Here is a 16,852-nt window from a genome sequence, read left to right as displayed (position 1 = left end):
CAACCATGTCTGCACGACATCTAAGAAAAGAGCTAGAATTTTTTGAACCCAATCAAATTTCATCAAAAAAAAAAGCAAAAATATCAATCTTTTTTATCTTCTCAAGCCCTTAAATAAATTTTTTGAAATTAAAATAAAAAAACTAGACCGGCTACTGCACTCTTGTAACATTATTTTATTTGTTTGAAATTTTTTTTCTATTTGCTAAATGCTTGTTCAGCATTCAACACGGTCTGCTCAGAGAGCGATAACTTATTCTGAGTCCATCGATCGCGCTCTGAACAAGCTCAGAATACGTTCAGAACGAAAAAAGAAATTGAAGCTCTAAATGTTCAGAGGTAAAAAAGAAATACAATTTTTAGAAAAGGTCGCTTGGAATAAAAAGTCGTCGCTAAGGCTTCAAAAAAGTCGCTAATAGCGACTAAAGTCGCTTAGCGGTAACTCTGGTACTACACATAAGAGCCAACTTTTGAAATTAAAAAAATATTTTTTGTACCGTTATTAACGGTACCTGTCATAGAACGGTTTTTTTCGTTTCTGAATATCTCGTACAACATTAACCCGATTTAAATGACAATTTTTATACAAAAGTGTTTAAGTAAAGGTAATATTAAAATTTTAGAAAATTTTCAAAAAACGCATTTTTGGATTTTTAAAAAATATTTCAAAAATTTTGTTTGAAAAATCAATTTTTTGAAAACGGATGGATGAAAAATTTTAAAATTTAGTTTTTAAATGTAAATTAATTATTTCTTCAAAATGACATACCATTTTTTTTTTTTGAAAAATGTTGAAAAATTTTTATGTATAAAAAATTATTTTTTTAAAAAACGGCTCCAACGTTTTTCGAATTTTTTTTTCTAAAAATATCTTTTTATACAAGTAATAAAATGGCATACTTAGTTTTTTGTAAGTGATCATTTAAAGCGGTATTTAATTATTTATTTTTTTGCACCACTTATGAAATTCCGTGCAAATATCAAATTTTAAATTTTTTTCTTATTTTGTTCAATGAAAAGCTTTAATATTAGAGTAACTTTTACCATAAGAGCAAATACGTCGTGCAATTTATTTTAATATGCACTAAAAAAAAAAAAATTAATAAAATATAATTACAAATAGGTATGTAAGTACATACATTACATTGAGGGTGCCGTGAAATAACGCCGAGCGAAATAACGCCGAATTCCAAAATTCGGCGTTATTTCACTTTCAAAAGCGAAATAAGGCCGAATTTCAACATTCGGCCTTATTTCACAATGACAAAGTGAAATAACGCCGATTCGGCATTATTTCACTTTTTCAGTGAGGCAAATCCTGCTAAGTGGAGCTTATGAAAAATTGCAATGTAACCACCTGTAGTCACTTTGGTATTGAAATGCCATATTCTTGGCAAAGGGACATAGCCCATGGACATTACAGCCACTTTATATTTGTGGACTTAAGTCCCACTTGAGTTAGACATAAGTTCCAAATTGATTGTCAAACTCAGGTTGGACATAAGACCCACAAATAAAAGATGGACGTTATGTCTCACTAACGAAGAATTCACAAGTTATAAAATTATTTCCCAACTGGATTTGGGATAGTTACAAAGTTCGATTTTGCACTTATGTCCCACCCTATTGGCACATACGCCTATCCAATAGTGTATCCAAAGCAGGACAGCATGTCCCCAGCCTCCAAACATACATCACTGTTTATACGCCTAAGTCCTGGGTATTATTATTGTTTTTATGTGTATACCAACAACAAAGATATGTTTGTGTTATAACTTAGCAAACGCGAAGCGGAAAAAAATTTGCTTACATGAGAATCTATTTAATTTTCGGAACCCAAACGCGAAGCGGAAAAAATTTTGCCCACGGGAGAATCAATTTTGAGGTGTGAAAATAAAAATTCGCGCGAATTTTTATTTTCACACCTCAAAATTGATTCTCCCGTGGGCAAAATTTTTTCCGCTTCGCGTTTGGGTTCCGAAAATTAAATAGATTCTCATGTAAGCAAATTTTTTTCCGCTTTGCCTTCCACCAATTAAAACAGGTGGGATTTATTCGTTTCTTATCTTTGTATTGTGGTGACCGCCCTATTTGCGATATAATTTTCAAAATGACCCGCGCTTATCATGCGAGGTTGGTTGTATTCAAAGTTTCTTTTTCATTTAAAGAATCTGAAACAAAACGCGAATAAAATAGAACAAAAGTTATTCTACATTATTATTTTATATTTCGAAAAGTGTGGGGCTTATGTCCCAGTTAAATAAAAAATATGTTGGGCTGATGTCTCACTCAAGTGGGATATAATTCTTAAATTAAATGTCGTCCCACTCAAGTGGAACATAACTCCCAAAAATAAAGAGTGGGCGTTATGTCCTTGGGTCTTATGTCCCTGCGCCACATTTTTATCACCTCTTGAAACTTATCTAGGTTAATGAATAATTAAGAGGCATATAAGAGCCAAAACTTTTTTTGAACCTATACCTCGATGGGATGGACATAAGTCCCAAATTAGTATGGGAGCCATTGTGCCCAAATAAATTTGGGCCTTATATGCCTTTGAAAATAAAAAAAAGGGTAACATACCGGTTAACTTGCGTCTGCTCTTATGCTCACTTTTCTAACATTCGGCCTTATTTCTCAGTTGGAACTCGGCGTTATTTCACTTTGACAAAGTGCAATAAGGCCGAATGTTGAAATTCGGCGTTATTTCGCTTTTGTAAAGTGAAATAACGCCGAATTTTGGAATTCGGCGTTATTTCGCTCGGCGTTATTTCACGGCACCTACATTGAGTATTAAATCTGAAAAGAAGACCCCGCACCTAAGTGACTTTTCTTAGTCACCTCAGATTCTTTAAGTCCAATTTGTGAATTAAAAAAAAGGTAATTTTTTTAGACAATTTTGTGACACAGAAATCATCGAAGTTTTAAATTTGTATCTATTGCTTGCATAGTTACAAAATCATTATCCATAGATTAACCTATGGATATGGATAAGCTATGAAAGTATATATGTAATATGTATGAGCGTTATCGGAGAGATATGAAAACAATTTCGACTGTTTTTGTGATTTTTTTTTCGACTTTTCTTCTACCTATAACTTGAAAAGCAAGCTGAATTCGAAAATTTTAAGTAAATAACTTTTTGTAGAAAATTAAATTTTCTTCCCATAAGTATTCAGACTTTACACATAAAATTCAAAATTTTGAGGCTTCAAAAGAATATAAACGATTTTTTTGAAAATGCTTTGCCCTTTGCATCATTGGACTTAAACTTCTGAGGGGACCTAGGAAAGTAATTAAAGTGTTTCTTTCTTAATATTGACAGATTGGTGATTTTTTACTCAAGATATATCCTGAATACTTCCACAATATAATACTGGAAAAATCATATCTCAAAAACGTATCGGTTTAATTTTATATTAAATGTGATTTACTGGTCCCTGAGGTCAAAGAACGCAAGAATAAAACAAATACAAAACAATTCTTTTTAAGTTTGGCCAAAAAAAAACTATTTTATTGCCAAATATCCATTCACTCAGAGAAAACAAAAATTCTGTTTGCTCATACAATGTATTCTTGAATTAAGTTAAGACTTCAATTCTTGCTTCAAAAATATTTTGTTACTTTAATATAATTTTACTGTTGACACTTTTGGTTTTAAAAGAAATAAGTTGTTAGTTCAACATTTTATTCTTAAAATGAGGATGTAAATACCTTAACAATTTGCATTCTTAACCCACTGTCTTTATAAGGGTAAAAATACATTTTTTTTTAAATTGTGAAAAGAATATTCGAATTCCTCGGAATATTCTACATCAATTTCATAATGTGATTCTCTATAAAATAGTGAGACCGAAAAAAGTTCTAGCGACATGAGAAAGTATAAACCAAATTCTCAAAAAAAGAGGTGTGCCTACAGAGGGTTAAATTAAGAATAAGTTGTTGGGAATTTTTAACCCACATACTTTCTTAGGACAAAGTATACCTAAATCTATTGAAATAACCAACGTTTTTCTCTAAGTGCTTGGTCAAAAAAAATTAGACCATGTTAAACTTCATTATGAAAATTCATTACATACTTTCATTTTTATGGGTAATGACTATGACTAATGATTATTATTATTAGAATTTAAATATAGGTAATACATCAAATTTCGTGGCATTTTATATGAGTTTAAAAAAATATTCATTTATAAAGCTACTTAATAAGTATCTACTAAATAAGCCACAATTTAGATATTCAAAATTAAAAAAAAGTTAATTAGCACCTTAAATTTTGAAATTTTTCAAAAAAAAAAAAAATATATATCTACAAATCCTTGATACTCGTGATTTGTCGCAACAATACATTATCAATTCACACATTTATACGAATTTTATTGAAATAACGTGATCAAACCATTTTTGTTTACAAATTAATTCTTTAAAAACATTTTTTTTTTTTTCTGAAAAGTCATTGACTCGTATCCTCCTTTCCTCAAAATCTTTTAAAACAATTTAAAATTCAGTCGATATTTTTGCTAGCATATTGTAAGCTTCACCTGCATCTACATTTCATTGTAAAAAAAAAAGAGAAAACTTGAGAGAAAAAAAAAACACAAACCTGAAGGTTACATGGATACAATTGCAATTTCATAACCCCTTCCTTTTTGAGAATTAAAAAAATAAAAAAATAATAAAAAAACAGTTTTAAATATCACTCATTCTGTGCTTTCTATCTTGTTATGCCAAAGTTGTTGTAAAACAATGAAAATCAAGGTCATACCTGTGTTACCTTTAAAGTTCATCCAATCAAAATGTGAATGAAGGAAGATTTTTATATTTTTTTTTTTTGTGGGGTATGGGGATGGATGAAGGATGTAGAATGCTGGGTTATGGTATCCCTTCAGGGATAATAAGTAAATATCCATCTTCCTTTTCTACGAGGACATATGTACAATATCTATACACAACACAGCTATTCGCACATAAAAAAAAAATATCAAACATAAATCCTTACAAAGGGAAACACTGTATAGAGGTACAATGCCCATGTTTGAATGAATTTCGGTTGGCAGAGTGGCGGGGTTCAAGCTGTTTTTGTTGTTATGTTCTCTTTTAACAGAGATTTAAAGGTCAAAGGGGTGTTGCTAAGGAAAAACACAAAAAAAAAAGTTGTAGGTACCTTCAAGTTGTAGATAGATTATTTAATTTTTCTGTGTTGGAATGACATAGATACGTGCTAGAAGTTTGTTTTAATTTTAAGGAAATTAAAAATCAGTTAAAAGTTTTTTTTTTACCATTACAACATACATAATTAAAATGATCCTTTTAAAGAGTATTGTTGAATTTCGACCATGTCAGTGTTCAAAAATTTAAAACTAAGAATTTCTCGCTTTCGGGCACTAATTTTTCAAAGGACCCCGCACATTTTGTATGGGAAGTGGCCCTCGGTGAAATTGTCTGAAATTTTAGTATGTTGTTATCTTGAAGCTCTTGATCAAAAGTCGATACGGGCAGAAAGTAAAAAAGTGGACAGTTTTTAAGATAACGGGTTTTTTTCGATGACTATATCTCACACCTTTTATAAGGGATAGTAACTCTATATATTGTGTTTTGAGTCATTTTTTAGTGGAATTCATAGGTTTTTAGGGTCGCTGAATCCACATTCGAAGTCTATTTTGTCCTATCACAGCAGGTTTTCGAGATAACCGCAAAAAAGATGTTCGTTACTTTTTTGAGGTTATCTCAAAAACTCGAAGTGATAGGATAAAATAAGCTTCGTATATGGTTTTAGCGACCGAAAAAATATATATTAAACATAGTCGCACTGCCAGATCAAACAGATCAAAGAAAAAATTTTTTTGAGGCTGTGACAATTTTTGAGGATATCTTGAAAACCTTACCTGATGAGGCAAAACGGACTTCGGATTTGGATTCAGTGACCCTAAAAACCTATGAATTCCACTCAAAAATGACGCAAAACACAATATAGAGAGTTACTATAACTTAAAAAGGATTGAGATAGTCATCGAAAAAAAACCCGTTATCTTAAAAACTGTCCATTTTTTTTACTTTCTGCGCATATCGACTTTTGATCAAGAGCTTCAAGAGAACAACATACTAAAATTTCAAACAATTTCACCGAGGGCCACTTCCCATCCAAAATGTGCGGGGTCCTTTCATTCATCATCAAACAAAAATGAACCATCTTACAAATTGCATACACTCAAAAGGTCATCAACAAGCAAATATAAGATCTCCATGGCGAGTCGTTAAGAAAATTGACCATGATGGGCTTATACAACACAATCAACAGCTTCATCGAACTTTATGATTGCGATGGGCCATCTCTATGGTCATCAGCCAGCACAATGTTAATTAATCAAGTAATTAATAGTTACACCATGAGAGTTGTTATGGGTTAACATTAACACAATTATATTCACTTAACCATCATTTACCATAGAGGTTGATTATTATATAAAATATATTGAAGTGGAAGCCTTTGTCTTGGAAATATATGCATTTCAGTGTTGAATGATATGTTAAAGATATGTTATCCAATTGACCCATTGACATTTAAAACCATTAATAGTCATATCTCGAAAACATATAATTGTCTCACTGCCAGTCTGGAATATAAAATAAGAGCACACACTTTACGAAAGCTTTTATACGGGTTACATTGAACTATTTTTATTCTGGTGTTTAAGTAAAAGTTTGAGGGTTTCATTCATAAATTTTCGATATGTGATACAGTTTTTTTTTTCTTCTTAAAAGTTTCTATAAAAAAAATATTACATTTGAGTTTTTTCTGAGTTGTATTCTTATTACCTACCTAATTTTCAATGTAATCGGGCACGTACAAAATAAATATTTCGTTGGCAGTAAAAATAGTGCTCACCCACACTATGTGGGTAAACTTATGCAATGGTCTTGTATTCAACAAAATAAATTCAAATGAGCATTTAATAACTTTTAATTTGTGAACGACCATACAATGTGGTTTTAAAATGTGTTTTTTTAGTGCGTTAGTTTTAACTGCGCGATTTTGACAACTTTACATTTTTAGAAAGATTAATGTTTGAAAAAAATATTAAGGGGTAAAAAACAATAAAAATTTTCTATGAGGTTTTTCAAGTCGCTTTTTTTTCTGTAAAAACGGTCGCACTGAAATTTTTGAAAGAAAATTTGTTTCTAACTTAACCACTAAATGGATCAGATTTCGGATAACTTGTTCATTCAGCTTAAACATCCAATTTTTAAAATTTGATACAAGTATTTTTAGACGCTGAGATATGAATCTTTTTTTGTCTTTAACTATCAATATTTCAAGAAAATTAAGGAATGTTTTTACCATTTTTAAGGAAAAAACTCAAAAAATTTGGATTTTTTTTTGTATCCCTTAATTTTTTTAAACTAATTTATATTTAATTCATTAATTATGATTACCAAAGGAGGAGAGACCTTCAGATGATCTTTCACCAAATTCCTTTTGGGTCATTACTTTTTGAAAACCCTGTAGGTATAAAGCCCGGTAAGAATAAATTTGGAAACATTTTTGTAAAAGAATGATTTTGGGCAACAGAATGGTTTTGAGGTAGTTTACAATCTGTGTAGAGTCCTGAACTTTCCTATATCCACTAGGCCCTGTATAGATCTTCCCAATATTGAATGAGTGTAAATTAAGTTTAAGCAACGTCTTTCACTTTGAGTTTGATTTAAAAGACCAAGAACGGTATGGTATACCTACTGAAAATGTTAGAAATAAAATGCACGACTGGGTCGCACGAACTTGCTCTTAGAGTTCAAGTTGCTTAAATTTTTAAGACTTTTGATATAGAAATTTGGAAAATGTAATTAGTTTTTTAAAAAAATAAAATAAAATCTGAAATCAAATTGCCCTTCAAAACAAGTATGCAGTTTTGATTGATATATTAAGATGCATTTTTAGAAAAAAAAAATCAAAATCGTTAGAGCCGTTTTTTAAAAAACTAATTTTTTATAAATAATTTTTTGGAAAAAAAGTTTTAAAATAAAATTGGTATGCCATTTTGTAGAAATCACTAATCAACATCTAAAAACAAAATTTCAAAAAAATTCAATATCCCGTTTTCGAAAACTTGATTTTTCAAAAAAAAAAATATTCCAACATTTTTTTTAAAATTTTATTTTTGGCTTATATTAAAATTATATAAATGCTTCTTCACAAAAAGTTTCGTTGAAATCGAATAAGCAGTTTCGGAGATAATCGGATTTGAAAAAAAAAAACGATTCTATGGCAGGTACCGTTATTAATGATTTAAAAAAAAAAAATTTTATTAGAAGTTAGACCTTGTCTTTAAACTTACATTTGAATTTTTTAAACAATATCGTTGTAGTCGTTTTTGAGCAATTTCAATTTGACTAAAATCGGTATATGACAAGTACAAATATTTAAATTAATTCCAAAAACTCCTCTGGAGAGTCGCCAAATAATGCTAATCGGTCCATCCGTTTAGGCTGTAGCTACGTTTACAAACAGACAGGCTGACAGACAGACGGCAGTGGCGGATTTACCAGAAGGCTGAGTAGGCTGGAGCCTAGGGCGGCAAATTCGGGGACCGATCTGGTCACCTCATAGAAGTCAAAAAAATTTCTCCATGACGACTTTCTGATGTCTTGCAGATAGAATTCTGTAAAAAAATTTTCCAATGAATTTTTTCTCCCATTTGTCATTGCACATTCCATATTCTACACTAAAACAGCAAGTTTGCCGCCCTTTAACTAGTAATCTTCATTTGCGCGTTTTGCCTATACTTGGTATGAGAAAATCCCCCCTATTACGTAAGTCGTTTGTATACTAAAATGACTTGACCTGGGAGCTACAATTTGTCTTAAATAAGAAATTTATCTTGGCAGTCCCCTTCGCTCTTCGCCCCTCTTTCCAATGACACGATAATTGCCTTACTTAAGCTTCAATTTTGGCGTCCAGAGCGAGCTGTTAAAAAAAAAATCAAGATAATACAAAGAATTGCTTCAAAAACGCTTTCGGAAACTGCACAAGAAAATGGTTAAGTAAATAAGGTTTATCTAATTAATCTGGCCGATACCTACATATAATTATTGTTAAGAAATAAACTCGACCGACGCACGATTTTCCTTTGATTTCTTTCGAAAATTATTTCAAAACATACCTATAGTTTCGTTCGTAATAGCTACTGCTACATGATCGGTTTTTGGAAAAAAAAAACCATGAACCATATTCATTATTTCATTTATCACCTAAAAATATGCAAAACATAGACTTTTGTCAATCTGATTATCTTGAAAATTGTGAATAAGTAAAGCTTCTTTCTAGATAAAAAAAAATTTTTCTATTAGGCACATCTCATTCCGACACAAAGTCCTTTAAAATTCATACAAGGAGGGCACTTTAAATATTTTCTGTAATTGCATTTTAAAGTTAAAATTACCTTTAACAAAATAAAAAAAAATATTTTTTTATTACCTTAAAACAAAAACTTAAAAATAACTTTTTTGACGTGATAACGTCTCATAAATCGATGAACCATGGCAGCCACCACAAAAATGTGACTCTCAGACTTTCGCAGTTCGGCAAAAAATTTCAATTAAAAATTAAAAATAAACTATTAGAGATACAAAAATCTTCTATAGCTTATTTGAAAGATAATAACTTAAATCTTAATCCAACTGAAGGATTTTTAAAAATTCCGTCATTTAATAGGGTAAACAGGGGTAAAACGGAAAGATGAAGTTTGAAACGCGAAATCGTAGAGAATTGATTTTTTTTCTATAGATAGATGAGATTAATTTAAGAATAACTGCATTTAAGAAAATAATCTAAAAAATTTTGAAACTAAGCTACAACGTTTTGTTTGGACGTTGTACACGTGTTGGGGCTATGACAAAATGATGATTTTGGGTAGGGACAGGGGCGTACACTCCCTTGGGGCAAGCAGGGCGACGCCCCGGGGCCCCCGACCGACCTCAGGGCCCCCACTGAAGACAATGCAGAGAATTAAACTGTTAGCATAAATTGAGTTACGAAGTAAATTAAAATGTATTTGAATCACTTCGGATACAAGGGAGACAAATTATGTCATTCAGTGTAATGTATAATGCATTGGTAGCCACACAATATATATTTATCTTATAAAAAGGTTATCCCAGGGGCTCAAAAAAAAAAATACTGCTTTTTTAAAAGAAAAATTATAATTTTATCTAAGGACCTAAAAAAATATTACTTGAAAATTCTTTGCAACCACAAATAATACATTAAGGGCCCCAAAAAAGCAAAAAACAACTTCGAGCCAAGGCCCTGCAGGAGCACCAAATGCTTTTACTTCAGGACTTAAAAATTTTTTTTTTTTAATTAAATTACATTTGTTGATGGATTACTAAATATTACCTTAGGAGCCCCAAAAAATATGACTTCGAGGATCCAAAAATATTATATGAAGGATCCCAAAAAATAATTTTTCAGGAACCCCTTTAGTTGAGAGGCAATCAAATATTAATTTGGGGGCCCCAAAATCTATTAGATACTAAGGAGGACAAAAATATTCATCAAATTTTCTGATGACATGACAAATATTATTTGTGGATCCTCAAAAGTTATTTCAGTGGTTCAAAACAATCAAATGGAAAATTAAATATCAATTTAGGGGCCCTAACATAAATACATCAATGCCCAAAATAAAAACATTACGTTATTGGTGGCATTCCGAATATTAAATCAGGACAGAGGCCCCACTACCTATTAATTCTTGGCTCCAAAAAAATTATATTATATTTTACGGGCCTCTAAGCACTTAATTTTGAGGCCCCAAAAATAATTTTTCAGGGGCCCCAAAAGAAATAAACTATGTTTGATGATGGTAAATCAAATATGTACACATTACTTCAGAACAGAGGCCCCAAGAACTATCAATTCTAAGCTAAAATTTTTTTTTATTTTTCAGGGGCCCCAAAATAAATTATGTCTGATGATGGAAAATCAAATATGTATTTATTACATCAGAACAGAGGCCCCAAGAACTATCAATTCTAAGCTTCAAAAAAATTTATTTTAGGGGTCTCTAAATATTTAATTTTGGGGGCCGCTAGAACAAGTATTTACTACTTTTATGATAGAAATTTTAAGTAAGTATAGCAAAGTGCATTACGAACATATTAAAACATTTAAGTAAACCTAAAAATCTTATAGGACATGTAGGTTTTGGCCTTATGCATACATGTGCATGTGCATCGTTGAGTGAGTTTTGACTGAATAACGGAAGAAACAAGTGTTTAAGTGTTTAAAAAACACGTTTTTTTTACCGTTTTTAACCAATTTTCATCGTTTTTTATTTTTATCTTGTTTTCTTTAATAGATACAGGAATAAAGTATATGAAGTAATGATAGACCATGACCACGACCATATGTGTGCGAAGTTTCAATCATTTTCTTATACACAATTTTGAGATAACGGTAAAATAAAATTTTAGAATTCAACAGGTTATAACTTTTGACCAAGAGAGGATTGAAATTTTATTATTATTTATAAGCATTCTGATACAATTACCTTTCATTTGGTATACAACATATAAAGGTAGACTAACTACAAGCTACACAATGTTAAATCAAGAAACTTGCGAAAAACATCATACCACCAGTGGAGATCTGTTGCGCCATGCCACCAGTATGGGAAGTACCGTAATCTCAGTCTGGAAATTCCACATGGTTGACTTTAAAAAATTCTAATTTTTCTTGTAGAAATCTTTGAAATGAGATTGATACTTCATATGAAAGGTGAAATAATAAGCTTTCACATAGTATAGGTTGGGTTTTTATAGGTTGTCAAACAAAAAAATTGATTCCATAGCCTGAGAACATAAAAATAAATGCTTTTTTTAATGAGATTTGATCGAGTTCAAAAAATTCTGGCTCTTTTTGTAGATGTCTCATAGACCTGATCGATATATATATTTTGAGCTTTCAGATGGTATAAAATTTTTTATAGGTTATTAGGGAAAAAATGGAATTAATGGCGTGAGAAGATAAAAATTCATGTTTTTTTTTTTGCTTTTTTTGATGAAAATTATTGTTTTTAATAAATTATTTTTATACTTTTTGCGCATTGTAAAAATTTAAAAATGGTTTTATTCTTAAGAAGAAATACTTGGCTTTGAAATTGCATATTTTTTTTGTTAGCTTTTAAAATAAAAAAATTAATATAGGTAATGAGAAAATAAAAAAGGTATTTTTTTAAAGCTTTTTCTTGTAAATTATGATTGTTTGAAAAAAGTAAACGCTTCAATTGACTCATTTTAAACAAAAGCACACAACCAGCGTTACCGTTGAATATTTTTGAAAGGTCGCTAAAAAAGTCGCTTTCAGAAAAAAAAGGTCGCTAATCTAAAAAATTGAAAAAAAGTCGCTTTTTTGTCGAAAAAGTCGCTATATGAGAAAAAAAGGTCGCTAAACCGTTTTCATATGTTTTTAAATAGAAAAATAAACACAAGTTGTCTTGAAACAAAGTTTTTATTAACAACAAAAAAAATAACAAAATTAGAAACTAAAAAGTGGTTGTCTGTAAAATTGGTTTACGGACGATGATTTTGCGTGATAACGTCATAAGAAAACAGGTCGTGTGCTTTTGTTAAAAAAATGATCTAAAAATTATTTATTTGCCAACTTTCTTGTAAGAAAAATTATAAGATATAATAAATCTTATAGTAAAGTACCTACTTAAACTAAAGATTAAGACCTAACATATATGTGTATAACTGTATGATTTGTGGAAAAACGGAATAAATTTTTGAATCCTATCATAATTTACAAGAAAAAGTTAAATCAAATACCTTTTTTTTCTTTTCTCATAATATCTATTTTTGTATATAAAAAACTTACAAAAAAAATTACGCCATTAAAAAGTTTAATATTTTTTCTAAAGAAAAGGTAAAAAATCCATTTTTGTTAAATAAATTGTATACCATCTGAAAGCCTATTGTTTCCGCTGTAAATATTCATATCAACCATGTCTGCACGACATCTACGAAAAGAGCTAGAATTGTTTGAACCCAATCAGTTTTCACCAAAAAAAAAAAAGCAAAAATATCAATCTTTTTTATCTTCTCAAGTTTTTAAAATTAAAATAAAAAACTAGACCGACTACTGCACCATTATCTTATTTGTTTGAAATTTTTTTCTATTTGCTAAATGCTTGTTCAGCATTCAACTCGGTCTGCTCAGAGAGCGATAACTTATTCTGAGTCCATCGATCGCGCTCTGAACAAGCTCAGAATACGTTCAGAACGAAAAAAGAAATTGAAGCTCTAAATGTTGAGAGGTAAAAAAGAAATACAATTTTTAGAAAAAAAAGTCGCTATAAAGAAATTGGTGAAAAGGTCGCTTGGAATAAAAAGTCGTCGCTTGGTCGCTAAGGCTTCAAAAAGGTCGCTAATAGCGACTAAAGTCGCTTAGCGGTAACGCTGCACACAACCTGTTTTCTGACGACGTGATCACGTAAAATCATCGTCTGTAAACCGGCTTCACAGACAACCTCTATTTTAGTTTTTTTCAAGTATTCTAAAATTTATGGATTTTCTGGCAATTTCTGGAATGATTTTTTTATTGGTTATTGATTTTTTCCTATAAGAACAAATTACTAAAACACTTTGAATATCATGCATCTCTTGAAGAAAATTGGCCTTAAAGTCAAACAGCATTTCAAAAACTAATATCTGAGCGATCCAAAAAAATCAACATTTTTTCTTTAGCACAGTTTCAAAGAGTAGCGTTAAAACTTAAAATAAAGACCTCATCAAAGTTTTTTAAATTAGTATTGAAGGGGAAATTTTCATTATTACAATTAAATGTATAACAAAGTAGAGTTTTCTTAAATCATCACAAAATGGTATTACTTTTACATAAATAGAAAAAATCACACTTTAAATATCCTTTCTATTCTATAGTAAAGTACAAACAAAATTGCGACACAGTACATCTTACACCACAGTAGCACCAATCTCAAAATAAAAACAAATCTGAAAAATATCATAGTCCGTTTGTACGAACGTTCATTGTACATAGAGGTTTCTTGATGTAGATTTTAAGAAAAATAAAGGACTGCCAATAAACTGACATACAAAAAATAAGGAAGAAACAAATCATCTTGTTACAATTTCTGTCAGAAATTGATAGGTGAGTAGATGTGTAGGCAAAAGTAAATGTTTTAGTAAAAAACACAAGTAGGTAGGACAGAAATTGACTTACCATTCCCGCCTAATTGAATCTTTCATTTTATCCTGTTTCGTTGTAGGTAAAGTTATCCATTTATTTATTGAAATTAAAATTATTGCCAAAAATAAATTAATAATAAAGGTACAGGTATTCCTTTAAATAGTTTCACTGAAAACATAAAAAAAAATGCATACACATTTAAAGTGTGATTTCCTTTTCACCACACTTTTTTTTTATATTATTCATTACTCCCCCGCACAGAACACACAAAAAGAAAAAAAAACACTCAGAAAAATAATTTCCTTTATATTAACCACACTTCTTTAATGAAGAAAAAAAAGGAGATAAACAGGAGAAGAAATGATATCAAGGATCACAATTATTTCACTAAAACATCAACTTTTCTATTAAAAAAAGGGAAACGAATAGCGGCGCGTAAAAATAAAAAAAAAAACCCTATAACATCATCATCTATCGAATCGAATAAACTATTCACCACACTTTGCGAGATAAAAAGGTATACCTTGACAAATATTAAATAACTTAAAAGAGACGATAATGGTTCTTATTTCTCAATTCCCTGAATTGATGGTGGTTATAATTAGTTTTACCAAATCAAAAAAAGAGAAATTCACCACAATCATCTTATTTTTTTTTTTTACTTCACAAAGGATGCCATTTTCACAAACAATTATTGGAATTTATTTTCAAAATAATATCTTCCATCATTTCGTTGCGTAAACACTTTTCTCTCTTTACGTATTTTTTTTTTTTTTTACTCTAAATTGAACCTTATGAGATGCTTGTAATTTATTATAATCACACCACCAACACCAACCACCCCCACACAGAAATATGTAGAAAGAAATTCACCTCACACAAAATATATTTCCTTTTTTTCTCTCTTTTTTTTGACGTTTTATATGTCATATGTTTCTCTAATTAAAAAAACGGCAAAAAAAGGAGAATACTTTCCCATTTCCTGGAGGGATTTCATGACCGGGAAACACAACTACCGTTACGCTGATGACCGAGAAACTGTCTTGACAATAATTTTATTCTACTTTTTTGCAAAACAGGGGGGGTTTATTGTCAAAACGTCTCTACACGAAGTCACCTCTTCTCACCTCTCGCCAAAAAGGATGACAGGAAGAGAGAGTGTGGGGAAAAGGAGCAAGTTTTGGTACTAAAATTAAATTGATTGGTTGTCTTATGCGTCGAATGCGCGCGTTTTACAAACGTCAACGTCAAAAACGGTATTCGGCTCCGGGCATTTTTTTACTGTTAATTTTTTTTTTTTTTTTTTAATTTTCACCACACCAACCCTCAAACAACGGTTGACCCAATGTGATGCATAATGAAGGTGTATATTTTGTCAACGGACAACGTACAGAAACGGAAATTAACACAAAATAAACAACGGTGCTTAATGTGTAAACATGGCCTCTTCCAATGTATACGCTAAGGTTTTTTTTGTTTTTTTGTTTTTTTTCTTACATTGTCAATTTCATATGCGTGGTAGAGATTGGATAAACAAAAATCTCCTTACCGACATGACAGACAGTGACAACACACAAAGATGCTTCCGCAAATAAAAAAAAGTGTGGTATTTCTCCAAAATATTTAAATGTCATTTAGACAAATAAGAGGAAAACAAGGTTTTTTTTTTCTTGTTCGTTTTGATAAAAAATAATTTCAGCTGATATACCGGTTTAACTTTTTTTTTTTTTTTTATTTTTTTACAGCGATATCATTCTATCTATATAAGCTAGAAAAAAATTTTCAATGCGAAGGTTACGCTGCTCTCACAATTTTATTATAGCTTCGGAAAAAAAAAAAAATATTATGCTCTTCTATATAGCAAATCGACAAACGTACGTATCGCCCGGCATCTGCTCACATGCAATGCTCTCTCGAAACTGTGCGAGCCAAGAAAATGTGTTCGTGCTTTCGGGGGTTAAACAAAACGAGGTATTGCTTTTATTTTTGTTGTTGTTGGAGTTGTTGTTGTTATTTGAATGTGACAGTTGTTGTTGAGAATACTATCAGCTGGTGGATGGTGCGTGCGCTTTGAGATGGTTGCAATTTTGCATTATGTTCATAATATTGATATTTCAATAAATATGATTTCAATATTGAAATATTTTAATGTTAGTTTTGTTTATTCTAACAGAGTCTAGGAAGATTGGCGCCTTAAGTTGTGATAACAAGCGTTTGTTTAAAGTAGAGGGCTTGCAATAAAATTAAAAAAAAAAAATCCAAATTTAACAGAAAAAATATCGTTTGTCAACTCAATGGAATTGCATTTTTTGGATGTAAGGTGATTTTGACGTTTAAACTTCAACTTTTCAGGATTACCTATAAGCACACTCGTTCTTAGAAAAATTGGCATTTTTTTTGAAAATTTCTTTTATTAAAAATACTTTCATTTTGATTTTTTTAAGTTTTAAATTATTTTTTTTTATAATAATCAATGTTTAGCAAAAAAAAAACTTTTTTTAATTTTATAAATTTTTAAAAACTTTAAGATTTTTTTTTTTGCTAGTTATTGCTTTTTATAAAAAAAAACTATAATCTTTTAATAATTTGTTTTTTAATAATAAATAATAATTTTTTTATAATGAATAATACCTATTAAAAATTA

The 16,852-nt window shown here is 30.2% G+C and overlaps 1 protein-coding gene across 11 annotated transcripts in view; it reads right to left on the bottom strand.

Moving 5' to 3' along the window:
- LOC129911833 (blood vessel epicardial substance) overlaps positions 1-16,131 on the bottom strand; it is a 237,852-nt gene extending 221,721 nt beyond the window's left edge. For 4 of the 11 annotated variants that reach the window (XM_055989793.1, XM_055989794.1, XM_055989796.1 and 1 more), the window contains exon 1: positions 14,242-16,131. The gene's annotated coding sequence lies outside the window, so the exon portion shown is untranslated. The remainder of the gene's footprint in view (positions 1-14,241) is intronic. The other 7 variants (XM_055989787.1, XM_055989789.1, XM_055989790.1 and 4 more) reach the window with 7 other exon arrangements.
- Between the last annotated feature and the right edge of the window lie 721 nt (positions 16,132-16,852).

The sequence above is a fragment of the Episyrphus balteatus genome, chromosome 2 (genome assembly GCF_945859705.1).
Source record: "Episyrphus balteatus chromosome 2, idEpiBalt1.1, whole genome shotgun sequence".
Lineage (NCBI taxonomy): Eukaryota > Metazoa > Arthropoda > Insecta > Diptera > Syrphidae > Episyrphus > Episyrphus balteatus.
This window is presented reverse-complemented; position numbering and strand designations above follow the sequence as displayed.